The sequence below is a fragment of the Triturus cristatus genome, chromosome 7 (genome assembly GCF_964204655.1).
Source record: "Triturus cristatus chromosome 7, aTriCri1.1, whole genome shotgun sequence".
Classification (NCBI taxonomy): Eukaryota; Metazoa; Chordata; class Amphibia; order Caudata; family Salamandridae; genus Triturus; species Triturus cristatus.
The window spans coordinates 1622567583-1622587271 of NC_140590.1; positions in this window are offsets into that span (position 1 = coordinate 1622567583).

Here is a 19689-nt window from a genome sequence, read left to right on the forward strand (position 1 = left end):
CAGGGCCGAGTTCCCCCATCGTCGTGAGGACGGACGCCTGCTGACGCCGAGACGGAGGTAAGCCCGGAGGCCGAGATCCCCCCTGGTGCGCCCCCTGCTGGTCTGGGAACCACACCGCACTTGGCCCGGGTTGTCCCCTCCGTGGGAGTCCCCTACCCTGCCTGCGCGACGGAGAGACCCCGTCGAGGGATCCTGTCCGTGCCCCCCTTCCGCGATACTGAGCGCGGTGCTCTGTGAACTGCACCGGAGCGTAAGGACCCGCTCCTCAAGTCCGGTAACCCTCCCCGCTGGAAGCCGTCCCAAGTACGGACTGACATTACCCTCGTGTGGCGCTTCATACCACCGACTCCGCTTCCCCAGCCGGAGAGACCGGGACTGCGAGTAGCGTGTTAGGTTATATGCTCTGCTCGAAAGTATTTACATGCCGATGATCACGAGTAGCGTGTTAGGTTATATGCTCTGCTCGAAAGTATTTACATGCCGATGATCACGAGTAGCGTGTTAGGTTATATGCTCTGCTCGAAAGTATTTACATGCCGATGATCACGAGTAGCGTGTTATGTTATATGCTCTGCTCGAAAGTATTTACATGCCGATGATCACGAGTAGCGTGTTATGTTATATGCTCTGCTCGAAAGTATTTACATGCCAATGATCGCGAGTAGCGCGTTAGGTTATATGCTCTGCTCGAAAGTACTTACATGCAACTGATTAAGAGTAATGCGTTGTGTTATATGCTCTGCTCCAACGTATTCACATGTAAATGATTGCGCGTAGCGCTTGGTTTTATATGCTTTGCTTCACAGGATTAGTGACCATCGATTACGAGGAGCGCTCAGTTCTACAGGCTCCATGTTAATGTACCCGATGTCGCCCATTACGAGTATCGTGCTGTGTTAGACGGCCTGTTCAGGGAAAGACCTTTCGTAAACGCGCACTGCGCTATAGTCACCCGCACTTAGCCATCTGCAGTGGGTATATGAACGAGGTTAGGCACTGCATATGTATCGCCAAGATTGCTGTGTTTACTGACTGATGGTATTATGATGCATGTATCGCCTTGCTATTTCCTGAACTGCAACTGACCAGCTATACTTGGATAAACTTGAAGTATTTGCATAATTTAAACGGTGTGGCGTCACTTATTGTGTGTGTCCCTAGTCCATGAGGAGTGTGTGGTGTATGGTTGCTTAACACATAGCCCTCTGGTTGCCCGACCGGCTCGCGCCACGTTACCGCCCATAGGGCCTGGTGACCCCAGGTTCCTACAAAAGGAAGTTAGAGTTAGGCCGGGAAAAGCCAGGTCTTTATGGCTTTGTGAAAAGCAAAGTGGTTCTGGATCCCTCTGATAGAGACAGGAAGCGAATTCCAGAGTTTCGTCGCAAGACTCCGGAAAGAGCGGCCTCCGGCTCTGGCTCTCAAGACTCGGGGGATGCTAACCAAGGCTTGGTCAGCAGACCTTAAAGTGCGCCGCGGCACATAGAACTGTAGCAAGTTGGACAGCCCCAGAGGTGCCTGTTGAGTCAGAATCCTGTGAGACACACAAAGTGTTTTAAACTGGATTCGCTTTTCAATAGGCAACCAATGTAGTTTAGGCAGAACATGAGATACAGAGCAAGATTTCGGAAGTGCCAAAAGAATGCGTGCGGCAGCATTCTGAATTCTCTGCAGGCGCCTAATGCTGGACTTATTGGCCCCAAGATAGAGAGAGTTACCATAATCCAGTCTGGATAAAATTGTCACCTGGATAATGGTTTGACGCACTTTGGGAGGAAGAAACCCAGAAGAGGTTTCAAGCCTTGCAGAAGCCCAAAGCAGATCCCTGCCACAGCTTTTGATTGTGTATCAAAGGTAAGACCACTATCGATCCACACAGCAAGGTTCTTTACTGCCTCTTTGGGCAAGGGAGCCGGTTTAAGACTATCTGGCCAGCACTGCTCGGACCACATATCCCGGTCCTTCCCGAACAGCAGAACCTCGGACTTACTGGCATTCAACTGCAAGCAGTTTGCAGCCATCCAGTCCGCAACCTCTAGCAGGTCCTCCCTAAACTTATCCAGGTTAACACTACTTCTCTTAGAGAAGGCGATCACCAATTGGGTATCGTCAGCATACGACACCAGTGACATCCCTCTTCTTTTAGCCACCAACGCAAGGGGTTGCAAATAAGTATTAAACAGTAGTGGGCTCAGTATTGAGCCCTGAGGCACCCCCTGTTTCAAGGCAAACTCCTGCGACTGAAAAGGTGACACCAGTTCCTGGAAAGATCTACACTCCAAGAAGGACCAACACCAGGCCAGAGCCAAGCCCCTAAGTCCAATATCCTGTAAGCGCTTTAGAAGTATCTCATGGGAGAGAGTTCTTTTGGACCTAAATGCCGCTTTTGACACTAAGGCCGCAGAATCACCAACATCAAGGCTCCCTCGGATTTCTTCCATCACAGCCAACAGAGCAGACTCTGTACTGTGGCGCGCTCGGAAGCCGTTCTGCGAGGGATCAAGGATGGCATTATGCTCAATGAACTCAGTGAGAGTAGGGTTCACATGAGATTCAACCAACTTAGCCAGAAAAGGCAGCTGGGAGATAGGGCGATAATTGCCCGGCTCAGAAGGATCCAAAGACGGTTTCTTTAAGAGAGGAATTACTTTCGCGTGTTTCCATGCCACTGGTACAGAAGCTGAAGACAGGGAGAGGTTGACCAAATCTAAGCTCACTGGAGAAATCAGGGCAAGGACCTGACGGAAATGAGTGGGTGTCAAAGGGTCGACCGGCGAACCCGACTTGATTTTCAAACAGAGGGTCTCAAAGTTAGCGGGGGACAACAGGGGAAAAGATGACAAACCGTTGCCCGCCCAGGGTCCAGAATCCCTTGGCCCACCCATAGTGCCCGACCAGGCTGAGGTATGAAGGCTTTGATATATCTTCTCAACCTTGTTCACAAAATACCTAGACAGATCGTTACACTGATCATTCGATGAAATTGGAGAGTTCCCTGATGCACCCGCACTCTTCATGCCCTTGAGCAGGGAGAAAATTGTCTTAGAGGGGTTGGTGCTGACCGAGATTTTTTCAGCAATAAACTCTGCGTGTGCTCTCCAAATTAATTTATGGTAAAGCTTGATAGACGCTCGATATTTGTTTTTTGCTACCAAATCATACGAGCGCCTCCAAGCTCGCTCAAGCTGTTTACAATATTTTTTGGCTTTGGTCAACAAATCGTTGAACATGGGGTTGCACTGCCCTCGATTATTCCCACCCAATTTAGCCGGGATGCAACTATCCAAGCCAAGCGTCAACCAATCAGGAAAAAGCAAATTTGCAACCTCAGTGTCTGGTGGCAGCTGCGGCCTGTGGCTGGACCAAAAAACTGAAAGATGGCTGATGTCCAGCTTATGCCAGGGACGTTTTAGAACTGGAGCAGGCCGGTTCAAGCCCGGCTTTCCCTACCACCGCAGTGAGAACGAGACCAAAAAGTGATCTGTTCAAACCTGCGGAACAGGTGGCCGAACCTTCAGTAAGGTAAGGTTAGAAAATAAAGGGTCCAATAAGTGCCCTGCAGCATGCGTACACTCATACACACACTGAGTCAGCTGCTAAGGCTCTAGATCAGCCAGAAAACTGGCAATCTCCGCTTTCCCATCATTCTCAAGATGAAGATTTAAGTCACCTAAGATGGTAAAATTCGCTGCTCTACTAGCGTATCACATGACTTTATTCAATAAATCTTCCCTAAACACACAAGATGGTCCTGGAGGGCGATAGATGAGAAAGCCGGTAACAGTGAGGTTATGGTTCAGCATGATTTTAAATAGGGCACTCTCACAGTCCACTATATTCTCCTAATGAAACTACAGGAGTATGTGTCTTTCACAATGACTGCAATCCCGCCCCCTCTAGGAGTCTTGTGTGAGCCAAGTCTCTTTTAAAAATATAACATCCGGAGATTCTTCAGCCAGAAGATCAAAAACCTCGGCATGGTGTTTTACTAACGACCGGCAATTCCGACTCAGAAACTTAAAGTCCGTGTGGTCCGGAGGGCATAAAACAGACTCCTCCCCTTGGAGATGGAACGAGCACAACTTACATTTAAAAGGGCCATCCAGGGGAAGCCATGGTGAAGAGGGGCAGTTAATCTCCAACTTCAAGAGCTCGGCACGCGAATACCTGAGAGGATCAGCCGGGAAATGGGCAGGGGTTCTGGCGACTAGCGTCGGTCCAGCGCGGATGGGCGCAGACGGGCTTGCCGCTGGCGTGCCCGCTGTGTGCGTCCGCTGCGCGGTCGCGTCAGTGCCTCCATTAGTAGTGTCAGGGGTGTAACAACTATCCCGCTGACCTATGATTACCCCCAAGATGGCGGTCGCGCTCCTCGATCCGGGAGCGTATTGCTGCCTTTCCCCCCTCCAAACTGCCTCCAATCTCCACAGAGCACTTCCCCGCAATACACAAATTAGCAACAGTCAAGTAAGTAAAATAATGCCTTTACGCGGTGATGATAAAAACGATAAAATAAGTTAAGAGAATTCACATACACACCAAGAAGTGCGAAGGTACGCTAGCTAACTCCCGGCTCATGCCTCAGGAGTCTATGGTCTGCTGGACTGAAGCATCCAGCGGATCGGTGTTATTGTTATTGCAGTATATGACAAATCTTTTCCATTTTGCTGCATAGCAAGCTCTAGTAGTAGGGCGTCTGGCTTGTTTAATGATGTTCATACAGTCTGGTGGAAGGTTACGATAACGGCATTCTAGGACTTCAGGAGCCATATCGCTAGATGCAGTTGACCTGGATCGGGGTGCCTTATGTCTCCATGGTTCTGGGTACAACTTTGGGGAGAGACGTAGTTTTTGGTGTGGACTACTGAAAGTTCCAGTAGTGTTGTGAACCATGGTTGCCGTGCCCATGTGGGAGCTACCAGGATCATCCTGCGAGACTGTTGTCTGAGCTTGCATACTACTAGGGGAATCAGTGGGTGTGGCAGAAAAGCGTACGCAAATCTGCCTGACCAGTTCATCCATATCGCATTGCCTTTGGACAATGGGTGTGGATACCTGTTGGCGATGGTTGGGCATTTTGCATTTGCGTGTGTGGCGAACAGATCTATGTCTGGTTGACCCCATATTTGGAAAAATGGTTGAAGAACTTGGGGATGAAGTTCCCATTTGTGTATCTGCTGTGTCTGTCGACTTAGCAGATCTGCAATCTGATTGTGAATTCCTGGAAGATGTTCTGCCAGAAGGTATATGTTTTGTGGAATGGCCCATCTCCAAATGTTTTGCGCCAGCTGAGACAGCCGCAAAGAATGGGTGCCTCCCTGTTTTTGGATGTAATACATGGCTGTCATGTAGTCCGACCGGACTAGGACAGTCTTGTGATGTAGATGTACTTGGAATGATTTTAATGCTAGAAAGATTGCCAGTAATCCTAGGTGATTGATGTGGAACACTTTCTGTTGAGTGGTCCATTTGCCTTGAATTGTGTGGTTTAGGAGATGGGCTCCCCAGCCGGTGAGTGACGCGTCTGCTGTTAGCACTATCTGTGGAACTGGCTCTAGGAACGGCCACGCTTTGGAAAGGTTTTGTGTGTTCCAACCCTGCAGAGAGCGATGTGTGCGGCTGTCCACCAACACCAGATCTGTACATTTTCCTTGAGCCTGGTTCCACTGATGTGCTAGGCATTCTTGTAAGGGGCGCATCTGAAGTCTTGCATGAGGTACGACAAAAATGCAAGAGGCCATCATTCCTATGAGTTGCATGAATACCCTTGCTGGGAGGGAATGCTGTGGCTGACATTTGGTGATAAGTGTTTGTATGCTGGTTATCCTGGCTGGATTGGGATATGCCAGAGCTCTGGAGGTATGCAATGTGGCCCCTAGATACTGATGTATGTGTGAGGGTTGAAGATGTGACTTGGTGTAGTTTACTGTGAATCCCAAGTCGTGTAGCAGCTGGATGGTTCGATGAGTGTGATGAACATACTGTTTGAATGACTTGGCTTTTATCAGCCAGTCGTCGAGGTATGGAAAGACATGGATTTGTTGTCTTCTCAAGTGTGCTGCTACTACTGCAAGGCACTTTGTGAACACCCTGGGTGCGATGGTCACCCCGAATGGAAGGACTTTGAACTGATAGTGTTGTCCGTCCACTATGAATCTTAGATATTTCCTCTGAGCAGGGTGTATGGGAATGTGGAAGTAGGCGTCCTTGAGGTCTAGTGTGGCAGGGAAGTCGCCTTGTTGAAGTAATGGGAGGACCTGTTGAAGAGTGATCAAGTGAAAATGATCTGACTGTATGTAGAGATTGAGGGGTCTGAGGTTGAGTACTGGCCTTAGGGTGCCGTCCTTTTTGGGGAATAAGAAATACAGTGAGTACACCCCTGTTCCTTGATGCTGTAAGGGAACTAGTTCCATTGCCTGCTTTTGAAGCAGTAAGAGAACCTCTTGTTTTAAGAGTGTGAGATGTGCTGTGGACATTGGACGCTGTTTGGGTGGTATGGTGGGTGGGGTTGCTGTAAGTTCCAGGCAGTAACCATACCGGATAATTTGTCTTACCCACTTGTCTGTAGTGATGGAATTCCAGACAGGTAGGAACTGTGATGGTCTCCCTCCGATCGGGGTGGAATGGTCTGGGGGGAGTGGAGAGAAGTCACTGTTTATTAGTGGGGGAGGCGCGAGTGTTGCTGTTACCTCGGCCTCTCCCTTTGTTATTTCCCCTGTATCCGCCTCTAAAATATCCTCTGTTGGGGGATGTTTGCGTGGTGTTTTTGTAGGAAGAAGAGGCGGTGTCTGTTCCGATATTTTTGGATGCTCCTCTTTAGAAGGAGTGACGAAAGGAACCACGTGTGGATGGAGTCAGTAATGCCCCCATGGATTTAGCAGTCTCCGTGTCCTTTTTCATTTTCTCTAGAGTGGTGTCTACAGCCGGTCCAAAAAGTTGTTCTTGATTGAACAGCTGATTGAGAATAGTTGTCTTTGAAGCCTGAGATGCGTAACCAGGCATGTCGTCTGAGTAATACACTAGTGTTAATGGCCCTAGAGGCTGTGTCAGCTGCATCAAGGGCACACTTAATGTATGCTTGGGTTATTAATTTGCCCTCCTGGATTAAATCATTTGCCTTGGTTTTATATTGGGCAGGTAAATGTTGTAATAGGGTTTCTAGTTGGTCATAGTGAGCCCTATCGTACCTAGCAAGTAATGCCTGTGTGTTGGCTATCCGCCAGTGATTAGCTGCTTGGGCAGCAACTCTCTTGCTGGAGGCATCTAACAATTTAGACTCTTAGGGCCCGATTCACAGAACTAACTTATGACAAAATCCTAAACTTACTACTTTTGTTATTCACAGAAGGCATTTAGTAGTAGTAAAGTTAACATTTTGTCTCAAGTCTGTCTTAAGTCTGTCCTAAGTCTGTCCTAAGTCTGTCCTTCTACTTTTGGTATTCACAGAAGGCATTTAGTAGTAGTAAAGTTAGGATTTTGTCTTAAGTTTGACTTAAGACAGACTTAAGACAAAATCCTAACTTTACCACTACTAAATGCCTTCTGTGAATACCAAAAGTAGTAAGTTTAGGTTTTTGTCTTAAGTTAGTTCTGTGAATTGGGCCCTTTATGCGGAGGTGGCGCATCACCGGAGGTCTGAGAGTTGGCCCGTTTTCTAGCATTAGTTACCACTAGTGAGTCTAAAGGTAGTTGACCCTTGATGTAAGTGGGATCATCGGGAGCGGGTTTATATTTTTTGTCAATCCTGGGATTGAGAATTCTCGCTCTCACAGGGTCCTTGAAAAGGTCAGGGGCATGTTTAATGACACCCTTTAGCATTGGCAGGGTTTGTACAGTCTTTTGTGACTGTTCAAAGGTGTCTAGAAGAAAGTCCTCGTCTGCAGGGTCAGAATGCATCTGAACACCACAGTAGAGAGCAGCTCTATTTACATGCTGACCTAACCCAATATTGTCATCTGGGGGAGATGGTTTTGTTGGATATGCCTGGGGATCAGGGCGGTCTGGAGGATCTATTGGGTCATCATAATCGTCCCAATTGTCTTGTGGTACGTCTGTCTCGTCATCAGGGTCAGTGAAAGGGTCATTGTTGCCTCCCCCACCCCCTAAATCATCATCATCCTGTGGTGGTGGTGACTGTGGTGGAATGTTTGGAGAATGTGGAGGCATTTTTTAAATGGAATCCTTTCCATTAGCTGTAGGCCCGAACGGCGTTGATAGGCCCAGCGGCCTGCGTCGACGACTGGAATCGAGTAGTTGAGGTGCGCGTCGAAAATCACGCAATCGAAAACAATACCGTCGAGTTTTAGATAGTTTGCGCGTCGAAAAGGTTTGGAGAATATGGTGCCGAACCGGAGCGCAGAAGTTACATCCGAACCCGATGGCAGTAAAAAAAACAATCTGAGGATGGAGCCGATGCCCATGCGCACTATCGTCCAAGGGAGGAGTCACCAATCTCGTGACTACAAAAGACTCCTCCAAGACGAGAACAAAGTGCAAGCATCCAAGCCCAACACCAGATGGCGATCTATGCACAGTGTACAATCTGCAGCTTATAAGCCTCGAACATATGTCTTTTAAATAAGACTCAAGGGTCAATATGAAAGCTTAATGGTCTTGGCACTGGGCGCGTGGATGAAGTTGTTAAATGGCATGTTGGTCATCCAGACTCCAATCTGTTAAATTTTTCTGCCACTGATGAGGATCAACTCAGTTTTTGTGATGTTCTGTATTAGACTGTGACTACCCACTACTAAATTGTACCTCGGAAATATCTTGGTCCATAGAAGAACACATTGAGCTTTGCTTCTTATCCTATGCATATTGGTCATGAGAAATATTTTGCCTTGCCAGGAGTCCTCCAATGAGCTCCTATTTAAGGGTTAAATCAACTATGTGCACATGTGAAAAACTGCTTGGGAGTCTCTGTGAAAACATTTAAGTTAAGGACAGAGTTTGAGATATCCATGTTGGTTAAGAGGGTGTGTAAGAGAACATGGGGGCATATTAGCAAGAACCTCGTTAAAATTATCGCCTGTTTAGCGGCAGGAAAGTGCCACTAAAACTGCGATAATGGGCTTATATGCATTATAGAATTCCAATAGAAGCCCAGGTTAGATGTCCTGCACATCTAACCTGGGCTTCTATTGGAATTCTATAACGCATATTATCAAGCCCATTATCGCCGTTTTAGCGGCAGTTTCCTGCCGCTAAAACAGCGATAATTTTAACAAGGTTCTTGCTAATATGCCCCTTCGTGAGTTATGTGTCAAAAGTTGGCGAGATGGACTTGCATGGGTTTCTTTTTTTTCAGTTGATTGGAGACCGTCATATACATCTGGTAGGGACACAGTATCTCACTCTATCCAGAGTGAAAGCCAGATTGATAGGCCTGCCGTTGGTTATAGCAACCAGTATCACTTTGGAGTTGAAATGCTACTCATTAGACCACTGTGAGGGAAATGGAGCTCTTAAACATGCCAGAAGTTGACAAGGTTATTGAGGTCCATGTTTTCATTTTTTATTTGGGGAAGATTTGCCAAGTTTTCAGAGAAGAAGGGGGTTGTTTTTGAGGGAGTTGTTGATGTCTAGGTAAGGTATGTAGAATTAATTGGGGGAGGAGAAGAGAGAAGAATTGATCACTGTCAAAGGAATTAGCTTAGAGGAAAAGGAGAATGATGGACAGCTGTTTGTTGGTGATGTATTGAAAGGAGTGCCCTGTATGGATGTTACTTGGAAAATTCGAGCGATGAGGGAAACTGTCTCCTATGTAGGTTTCATACCACGCCCGGCTGTAATGATGAAACATTTGTTCCACAGATACTGGGGGGGTACATTTACAAGGAGAGGTCAGAGCGCGGAGCTGTACTAAATTTGGCAGCGCCAAGCTCCGACATTTCCGAAACTCAGGGATGCGCCGTATTTACAACAATACGGCGCACCCCAGTGTTTTTCCCAGGCGCTGACAATAAAATTAGCTGCGTAGCGCAAGGGGGCCTGCGTTTGTTTCGAGAAGTAGCAAATTGTCATTATTTAATGATTGTTTATGTGCAGGAAGGGACACCTTCCTGCACATAAACAGTCATTAATGGCATTTTGCGCTTTCTATGTGTGCTACATAGTGCAGCACACATAGACCAAGCAAAAACGAGGAGAAATAAAGGTATTTCTCCCCATTTTGCCATTCTAACGCCTGCTTTGGCATGGCGTTCGTTTTTTTGCGCTCCCTCAGATTTACAGATCCTTGTAAATCTGGGGCAGCGTCAAAAAGCGATGGTTGTTGAGGTGAAACACCCACAGCAACACCTATTGCATGCTCCTTTCACGCTAAGTGATGCGTGTAAAGGGGCCGTATTTACAAGGTGGCTTAATGCTGCTTTGTAAATATGGAGATGGGCATAGCGCCACCAGAACGTCGCTAAAGTGAAGTTTTGTTGGCGCTATCCTCTTCTAAATATACCCCTGGATCTCTCTCTCTCTCCTGTAGAGCCGTCAAATACCTCTAGGCTAGGTCACTGATTTGAAAAACATTAGCTGGTTTTGTAAATCTTCTTTTTATCTTCACACACACCTTTTCTACACTTAACGAGATATGTTACATTTCCATTGTCAGTGTACTCGGAGAGCTACTTCCTGATTAATGACAAACCTTGGGTGGGCTATTGTTTTGGAAGAAGCATGCTGAATGATCACATGAACGACAATATTTCCTCCCTTGTTTATTTTAACCTTACCTATAGGGAGACAGTAATTAAGCAAATTTGTCTACAGTGAAGGAATGTTAACATTAAGTCCGTTCTATAAATGACATTGAGACTCCAAGATAGTGTTTAATTTCTTTTGAATAAAAAATAGTGGCTAGTGACCATCAGACACTGGTAAAACTCAAGACAACAGGTCTTAAAGAGGCTTGAGTATGCGTCTGGGCTTCTCAAGCTTTGAGTTTGGAGCATTGGGGTTTGATCTGGACCTTTTGATACAAAGAGATGGAGGGGTTGGGTCTGAGAGTGGTGCTGTGCATCAAGGAAGGTGTCTACATCCTTTTGTGTGATGTGGTGGAGCCACAGTGCTTAATTTGTAAAATAATAAGCGCCAGGGCCCTGACCAGGATGCCACTGCAGCTTGCACCACCCATTGCCCCTGACATCACTTCTAATTGTGGTACTAAAACAACTACTAACCATCCCTCTAACCGGCAAGTGCGACGGTTAAGATTATTCCAGGTCTCCCAAGCTAAAGGAATGGCTGGGGAGGCAGGTATTAGTAATTTTGTATGTATATTGTATTTATAAACAATAGTTGTTATGCTTCTTTCTAAATTAGATGAGCAGCGCCACCATGTGGCAGCTTCATAAGTGCAGTGTTGACAATTAAGTGCTGAGACAGAACACCTGAAACCACGGGCTCAAATTAAGCACGGAGTCTGGCTCAACCAAATAACCACAGTTTGTGCTTTGTGTTTCTAGGCACAATTATTACCTAAATCTTTAAAATTGCCTATCTCAAGTTTTACTGATTTGATTATAATTGTTTTGGTCTCAAATAATTTATTAAATGTCACTCTATTCTTCTGAATTGGTGTTGGATTTTTTTGGGTTGTGTTTTCACTTTATTACTGGTTGAATTGCTGCATAAATACTTTTCACATTGCCTCTAAGCTAAGCCTATCTGCTTTGTGTCAAGCTACCAGAGGGTTGAGCACACATTAATTTGGGTTTGCTTGTTTCACTCTGACAAGAATTGTGGTTGCTGCTCGAGTATGGTTTCACCTCTCTGAAGCAGTAACCCAATTTCTTACATTCTTACAGCACTTCTCATCCCACTAACAGAGACACAAAGACAACGATACAATGAAGCACTGATCCTCCTACTCCACACATGCCGCCTACAATATTGCTCCAAAAATTGAAAAATCCACCTTTCTGTCAAATGCTAGTCACTTCCTCAACCCACAAACGATACGCCAACATCATGGATTTGCTCACTCACCACAACCTTGATGAGATTTAGTTCCTCCCTGAGAGCTGACACACTCCAACTGCCTTAATTTATTTGGGGAAAAAGAAAATCGCAGATTTAATCAACATCAGCCACCAACTGTGAAGCTTAAAAACGCACTGGGCTCATCATTTACGCAAACTCACTCGATATCAACACTGTGCCCAAACAAATATCTGAATATCCTTCAGCTATTCACTCCCCTATTTGATAAGCTAATTCTGGCTCTTTTCATCTCAGCTCAAACATAGTCACCCATACTTTCATCCTTGGCATCATCTTTATTTATTCCCCTCCCCGGCTTGTCTACTCTGCATGGATGACAACGCATTAGCGTTCCATGTCGCCCTACAATATCCCTCTCTATGGACATCCCCAACTTCCATTAATCTTTCCTAGGGGCTTCAATAACCTCCTCTCCAAACGTATCCAGACATACAGTCTGCCCTCCACCCAGTGCTTAATATGAGCCAGTGGTTTCTGGTGCTCAGCATTGACACTTAATTGGGTTCCGGTGTTCTGCACCGGCACTTAATTGTTAACACCATACTTATGACAGTCTGCCACATTGTTACGCTGCTCATCTAATTTAGAGAGGATCAGAATAGTTGTTTATGAATAGAATATACATAAAAGAATTACCAACACCTGCCTATCCAGCCATTCCTTTAGCTTTGGAGAACAGGAATAATCTTGACTGTCGCACTTGCAGGTGAGAGAGATTGTTATTATTTATTTTGGTACCGCCATTGGCAGTGATGTCAGGGGCAATGGGTGGGGCAAGCTGCAGTGGCCTCCTGGTCAGTGCCCTGGCACTTACTATTTTACAAATGAAGTATTGGCCAGACCAGGACGAAGTCACAAGTTCAGGCCGACTGCGATGGAGTGTGGGCCATACACAGGGGCCGAGTTAGGCCAGCTGAACATAGGACCTTAAATCTTGGATGAGGAGCATTGTGAGAACCTGTGTTGAGGATGCGTCATGCAGCTGTGGTTACAAAGAAGCTGCGGGCTTCGATACGAGGTCCAGCATCGTCTTCGAGGATGATGTCTGAGGCTTGTGATGCAAAGTTCTGTGGCAGAGATACATCGCGTAGCAGCGGTTCCAATGAAGCCTTCAATGGGGGTTTAAAATTAAAGTCCTGGTTTGTCATCGAAGATGCCATCCACAGAGGCTTGCGATGCAAAGTCCGGCATTGGGGATGCGTCACACAGCAGCAGTTCCATGGAACTGCAATGCAAGGTGTTGTGTTGGGGATGAATCATGCAGCAGCAGTTCCGATGAGGAGCTGCAAGGAGATGCATTACACTGGATTGGTTCTGTCCAAAACATCACAACGGGGCTAGCAGAGCATCTTCAGGCACATTTCTATGGGTCCAGGACTGGGGTCACACCATTTGGGGGCCAGACTCGCAGCAGACAGAGTCCAAGTGCTGGGTTCAAAGTGTTTGGAACCTTTTCTGTCCCTGAGGATCTGATCAGGAGGCCAGTCAACTAGCCCTTAGGGTCACTTTAGCGGTCCTGGGTTCAAGATGAAGGTCCACTCCTTTGCACTCAGTCAGCAGAGTAGCAGTCCTTCTGAGCCTTCCACAGGTCCAGAGATGTATTAAGAGTTGGGTCTGAGGGGCCAATATTTATATTTGGGGCCAGCTTTGAAGTAGAAGATTTTGGAGGTGTCCATCCCCAGAGGTGTTTGGTATTTTCTTCCTTCCTCCCTGCTCTGGTTGTCAGAGGGCACAAAAGACTAGTGTAAACCCCTTTGTGTGAGTGTGCTAAGACAGAGTCTTTGTGATGTATACGTGTGGTAGGTGACAGCTGCTCCCCCTATCAAGTCAGAGATGGCCCATCCTGCCAAAAGTCTAGTCCCCCCTTTGTCTCACTGTCTGGGAGCAATACAAAAAGGCTTACTGCTCGCTACACCTAGTCATGTGATCTGGGATTCAGGCTGCAGGCACCAAATGGGTGGTACATAAAAATACCAACTTTCTAAAAGTAGGATTTTCAGAATTGTGACTTTAAATCTGACTTTACTATTAAAGAGGGTTTTAAATTACAATTCTTTAGACGCCAAACTCAACAGTCCTAACTGCTCTCAATTGAAACTTAGCAAATGTAATAAGTTAATCCAATGGTATCCTATGGAAGAGGTAGCCCTTGCAGTAGTGAACATTTTTTAGGAGTTTTTCACAACCAGGACATGTAAAACTTAAAAGTACATGTGCAACTTTTTAAATATGCAGCACCTTGCCATTTAGGGCATACCCTATGGGTGACTTATACATAGTAACAAGCATTTGCAATGCAATAGGTTTAACATCTACGAGAGTTTAAGCTATCGTCATTTACAATGACAATAGCTCACACTCTTGTAAATGCGAGACCTATTTCACTTTAAAGAAGCGGCCGCCATTGTCCGGGGCTGCTTGAAAGTGAAAGCGCGCATGGCACGCTGAATGTAAGGAAAGCACGTGGTGCCTGCAGTAGGAGAAACTCATTAAAGAAAATAGTGCTTACAGACTAAATAAGACATACCATGTTGCAAGAGAAGTAAAAGGGCCAGTCGCCATGGGCGGTCACAAATGCAGACATGGCGGTACCAAGGAGGGACTAACAAGCCTAATAACGACTCAGAAGCCAGCGTTTAGAAAGGACAATGACACAAGCTAATTAAAAATGTGGACAGGGCTTCGAAACCATACTCCAATACTGCATGCCTAACAGCAGTCCATGCGCTGCCCAGGCTTGACCTAAAAAGGGAGGTTTGGGCCTAGAAAATTATTTATTTTGTCAGGTCGCAATAGCAGTTTAAAACTGCACACACAGGCTGCAATGGCAGGACTGAAACATGTTTGCCAGGCTACTTAAGTGCGTGGCACAATTAGGGTTGCAGGCCCACTAGTAGCATTTAATATGGTATCACTTTACCAGGGACTTAAAGTAAACTAAATGTGCCAGTTGGGTCTCGACCAATGTTAAGTTCTAGGGAGTGAGAACATGCACTTTAGTAGTGGTAAGCAGTGATAATGTGTGCAGAGTCCGAAAGGCTAACAAAAACAAGATCAGCGAAAATGGAAAAGGAGAGGATGTGGCCTAACGGCTACAGCGGTGGACCTTGAGGGTTTGAGTCTTGGCAGCCACACTCAACATCCTGCGATTCTGGCAAATCACTTAATCTCCCCATGCCTAACAAAATTAATGTGTCCGTCTATATTGCAATTGATGCTCATGTAAAGCGCTCTGATACCTTCGAGTCATGTTTGCGCTATACAAAACTCCTCCCCAAAAAAGGGCACAAATTTGGGAGGGGAAGACCACCCTAAGGCTGATAGGCCGAACAAAATAGAAACAGGATTAAGACATTTGGGGGAATATTCGCAAGAACGTGTGATAACCATCGCAAAAGTTACTTAATGCAACCCATACCATCGCAGTCCATCGCGGGAAATTTACGCCTTGTTAACCAGGCATTCACAACACGGCGGTACCATGCTATGGTCACGAGACAACGCATCAAATGGCTGCGTTAAAATCAACGTTACGCCGCAAAAATGCAAAACACTAACGCAAAAAAAGCTGCGATGAGGCCAAGCGCGATACAAAAATCTGCGAAAACCAGCCACAGGCCTACAATTCACACGCGTCAGGCGGGAAAAATCACCATAACAGTAGAAAAAAAAAGACAAACAAATGCCAAACTACAGCGAAGAACCATGGAGGAGGAGAACCAGAACCCCACAAGCCCCCGGAGGACCTGCCTGGGACCTCGGGGTCAGGGAAGGCCAAGGAGAAGAAGAGTAGGAAGAAGCGCTTCAGTCCGCAGGAGAACAGGATCCTGATAACGGAGGTGGTCGAACACCATCAACAACTTTTCGTCACCTCTACTGTGTCATTGGCGACAAAAAATGGACTATGGCAGGCCATCTTGGACAAGGTGAACGCAGTCGGAGTGCTAAAGAGGAGAATGGACGAGGTCAAGAGGCGCTGGAATGACGTCAAGCGAAAAACCACGCTGAAACTCGCCAACAACCGGAAGGCAGCAATGCAGTCTGGAGGTGGCAGTCCTGCGCCACAGGAGGAGCTGAACGACATGGAGGAAATGGCGTCCACAGTCATCAGTGGGGAGACGGTGGCTGAAGTTGGGGGACTGGACACTGCTCAACAGGACCTGACACAACAGCAAGAGGGCGAGTAACGACCAGGGACTAGTAGGACGGGGGAGATGGGCACAATCGCACACAAGCACAATTGAGTAGAGCACAGCTGCGGACAAATCATGCCCCGGACCCCAACTCCCACCAAGAGAACTATGTACCCAAGTATGTAACATTTCAGCACTGTATGAGCACAGAAGTCAGAGGCTCTATGGTCTTTCAAGTGTGGTAGCATGGATGAATGTGGGGTCAGTGATTTCCTCTTACGTCCATGTGGCTCATGTCGTTGGATTTTTGTCACAGGGTGACACATTGTCGATTGTCGTCTTGGTGGAGCCGACGCAACAACAGCGACACACACCTTTGTTACTTCCTTGTCCAGCCCCATACGGAACCACGCTCAGAGTCCCGGGGTCATTGTTCAAACCCTTACGCTGGAGTGGCATACGCCAGGCCAGCTCACTATGCTTACGCTCCGGGGGGGACAACGCCACATGTGCCAGGACTCCCCTGTAGTGAGCTGCTGCTCACAGGTCTAGTTGTCAGCATGCCACAGCCACTCCCTCATGGCTGGTTTACAACCACACCACACCACACCCATCCAGCACACGCGTCACAGCACATGTGACCCTGCCAATAAAAAGGGCCAGGTGCACGTGTACAACGCCATTTCCAACCTCTCTCGGGGTGTATCCGTGTGGTGTGCATGTAGGCATGGAGGCCCAGGGGCCTGCAACATCACATCCCGCAGGCCCGGAGGGGAAATGATGGCGTCCACACCATGATACCCAATCATAGAGGGTCCATGACTGTGGGGGCACAGACTTGGTGGCACCGGATACACTGTGGCCGGCACAGGCACACCTTAAGTGCTGAGCGGGTGTGTAGCCAGCGATGATGCCCCGTCCCGGCGGCCTGGACGGTCCAGGTTTTGTGTGCCCTGCTGAACCGCAGTGTAGGCCTGAGCCAGGGGGCAGCGAGGGCCTACCACCACGTGGCGTCGCCTCCTGGATCACAGAGTTAGTGGCACCTATAAGACTGAGCGGGTGTGCAGCCTGCGATGAGGCCGGGTGCACTGGTATGTCCTCTGCCATGGAGTACTCAAGACCCAGCACCAAACGTGAGACTTGGTGGCCTGCGGAGCATGGCTGCATGATGTGGTGGGTGCCATGTCCGCAGGCCCCGGGCTTGTGGCTTGCAGCAGCACGTGGTGGGCCTGCTTTTCTACACGACGGTGGCAGAAGGTGAGCAGTGAAGCCTGGGTGCGCAGGAGTGGGCAAGCACCGCTGGGCGACGGGAGGGGCTGGGGTGCATCTGCCTGGGTGCGCATGGGCGGTCAGGCGATGATGTCTTGTGCAATTGTATGTACTGTGCCATTCATGTATCTGGCCTCTGTTTCAGATGACAGGTCTGTCTCAGATGTGGGACCTGCTGAGCTGCACTATATACCGGCACGTGGTTGGAGACACACCGATGGCAGAAGGTGGGCAATGTGGCCTGGGTGCGCAGTGTCGGCACTCTCTCTCCCTGTCACTCTCTTCTTTTCTCTAGCTCTCTCTACTCCTATCTGTTCAATGTCCCTCTATGTCCGTCTTTCTCTCTCTCCCCCTCTCGGTCTTTCTTTCGCTCTCTCTCTCCTTCGCTCTCTCTCTGTCCCTTGATGTGCGCAGGACAGACCTTCTCATCATACGGATTGTTCCGAGGGGAGCCGACATGTGTCTTCATTTCTGTTGTGTTCATTTTAATAAATGTTCATTTGTTGCTCCGAAGGTGAATGTGTGATGCTCATTTTGCATGTCACCAGATGTGATTGTGCGACATCATGCTGGTTATTTGGTATATGATTCTGTGTGGTTGATGTGACATATCTTTGTCTGGGGGTGGGTGGGGGGTGCCTGGAGTAGGGCCCCGGGGGGGGGGGGGGTCCTGGGGGTGATGGCATAGGTGTTGTTGCCCTCTTGGGGCTCCGGGATGCATGTTCAGTGGCTCCATGGCATCTGTTGTTCTTCAGGTATGGCTCTGGGCTGGGCTCTCTTTTGTGGTGCCGGTTGTAGTCCGACTTTGCACCAGGTCGGAGCAGGTGTTAGTTTCCTGGTGCTAACGCGCCTTATTGCTTGTTTTGTGATCGTGTCGCAGATCAGGCTGGTCATTGAGAATGTTGTGGTGTGGTGTTGTCGCGGCTTTTTGCTCGGGAACGCCTACTCTGCATCTCATTAGCAATAGTTGCCGGGGTCATCCTTGGCGATTTTTTTTTGCGGCTGCTATCCCCGGAAAACTGGTGATATGGGCTGTTTGCACCTGGTTGTGAATGGGGTGGTAAGTTTATCGCATATTTGGCTGCGTTAAGGTGCCGATAACGCAGCAATAGCTCCTTGAGAATATGGCCCTTGGAGTGCTAGAGTAGATGATGCGAATGTGTGAGTGGGATAGCCGTGGGTGGCAGATACATGCTTGGATGCCAGATAAGCAGTAGATGCAGTTGTGTGCCAAGGCCTGGGAACAGAGGGGCTGCACAAATATTCATAATCTTTGTCAGAAAGCAGGTAATGCACATTTTGTGCATATGAAATACTTTTTGCCAAGGAGCAGTTTCTCAATGGTTGCATTAATGCATATTTTTTTTGTCATGCATTTTACTGTATGCCTATATGGCACAAATGCAAAACTTTGTTATCAAGAGGCAATTTTGTGCCGATCACAAAGATGCAAAACTTGTGTCATGTGCACATTTTTACACAGCCATATCAATGCAAAATTTGTCAATGTGGGGTTTACTGCCAAAAATGGATGTTTTTTTCACATGGGCAGTGTTTTATCTTTCTTTCTATTGCATGTTACTTATTTTCAGACTACATTTTCTGTAGTTAATGTACATAGAAATACGTTTTATTTATCTAGAACATTTAAATACAAGATTTTTTTTTATAAGAGGTTGTATAGTTTCTGATCTTCTATTGTGATGACTTATTGGAGACCCAAACAGTCACATGGTTACTTGAGGGAGGGTGAGTTGAAGCATTATGGGGCATTGACGATCACATAAGGCATGAGTTCTAGTTTGACAGACAGGGTACTCCATCACAAACAAGACCGAGTAGCCAGTCCGCCAAGCCTTCGGCCAGCTTCTCTATTTTGAGATTGGCAGACTGTCTGTTTCCAACAGCAGTGCCCCTGCTTGTTCCACCTTAGGAAAAAAGACTCAGATGGCCTGGCAAAGTGGGGACAGTCTGAGTAAGGGTACCAGACAGCCCGCCCTATTTAGAGTGGATGGTCTGATGTCCTTTTTTTCTGTCCGTAACCGTAAAATAAATCCTGGTGCTTAATAACAAAATTAAAATAATAATGATCCGCACTCTAGGAGCATTCTCCCTGGCCATTAGTTTTTCCTCCCAGAAACAAACACCAGCATTGGGAGTTTGTTTCTGGAGAAGAAACAGACTGTCATGGTGACTCCTGTAAACATATTGATATCACTGCTAGGCTGCTGGTGAACTCAAAATATGGCAGTTTTCTGGCAATCAAAGCGATGGAAATAGTGTACTCTGCCAC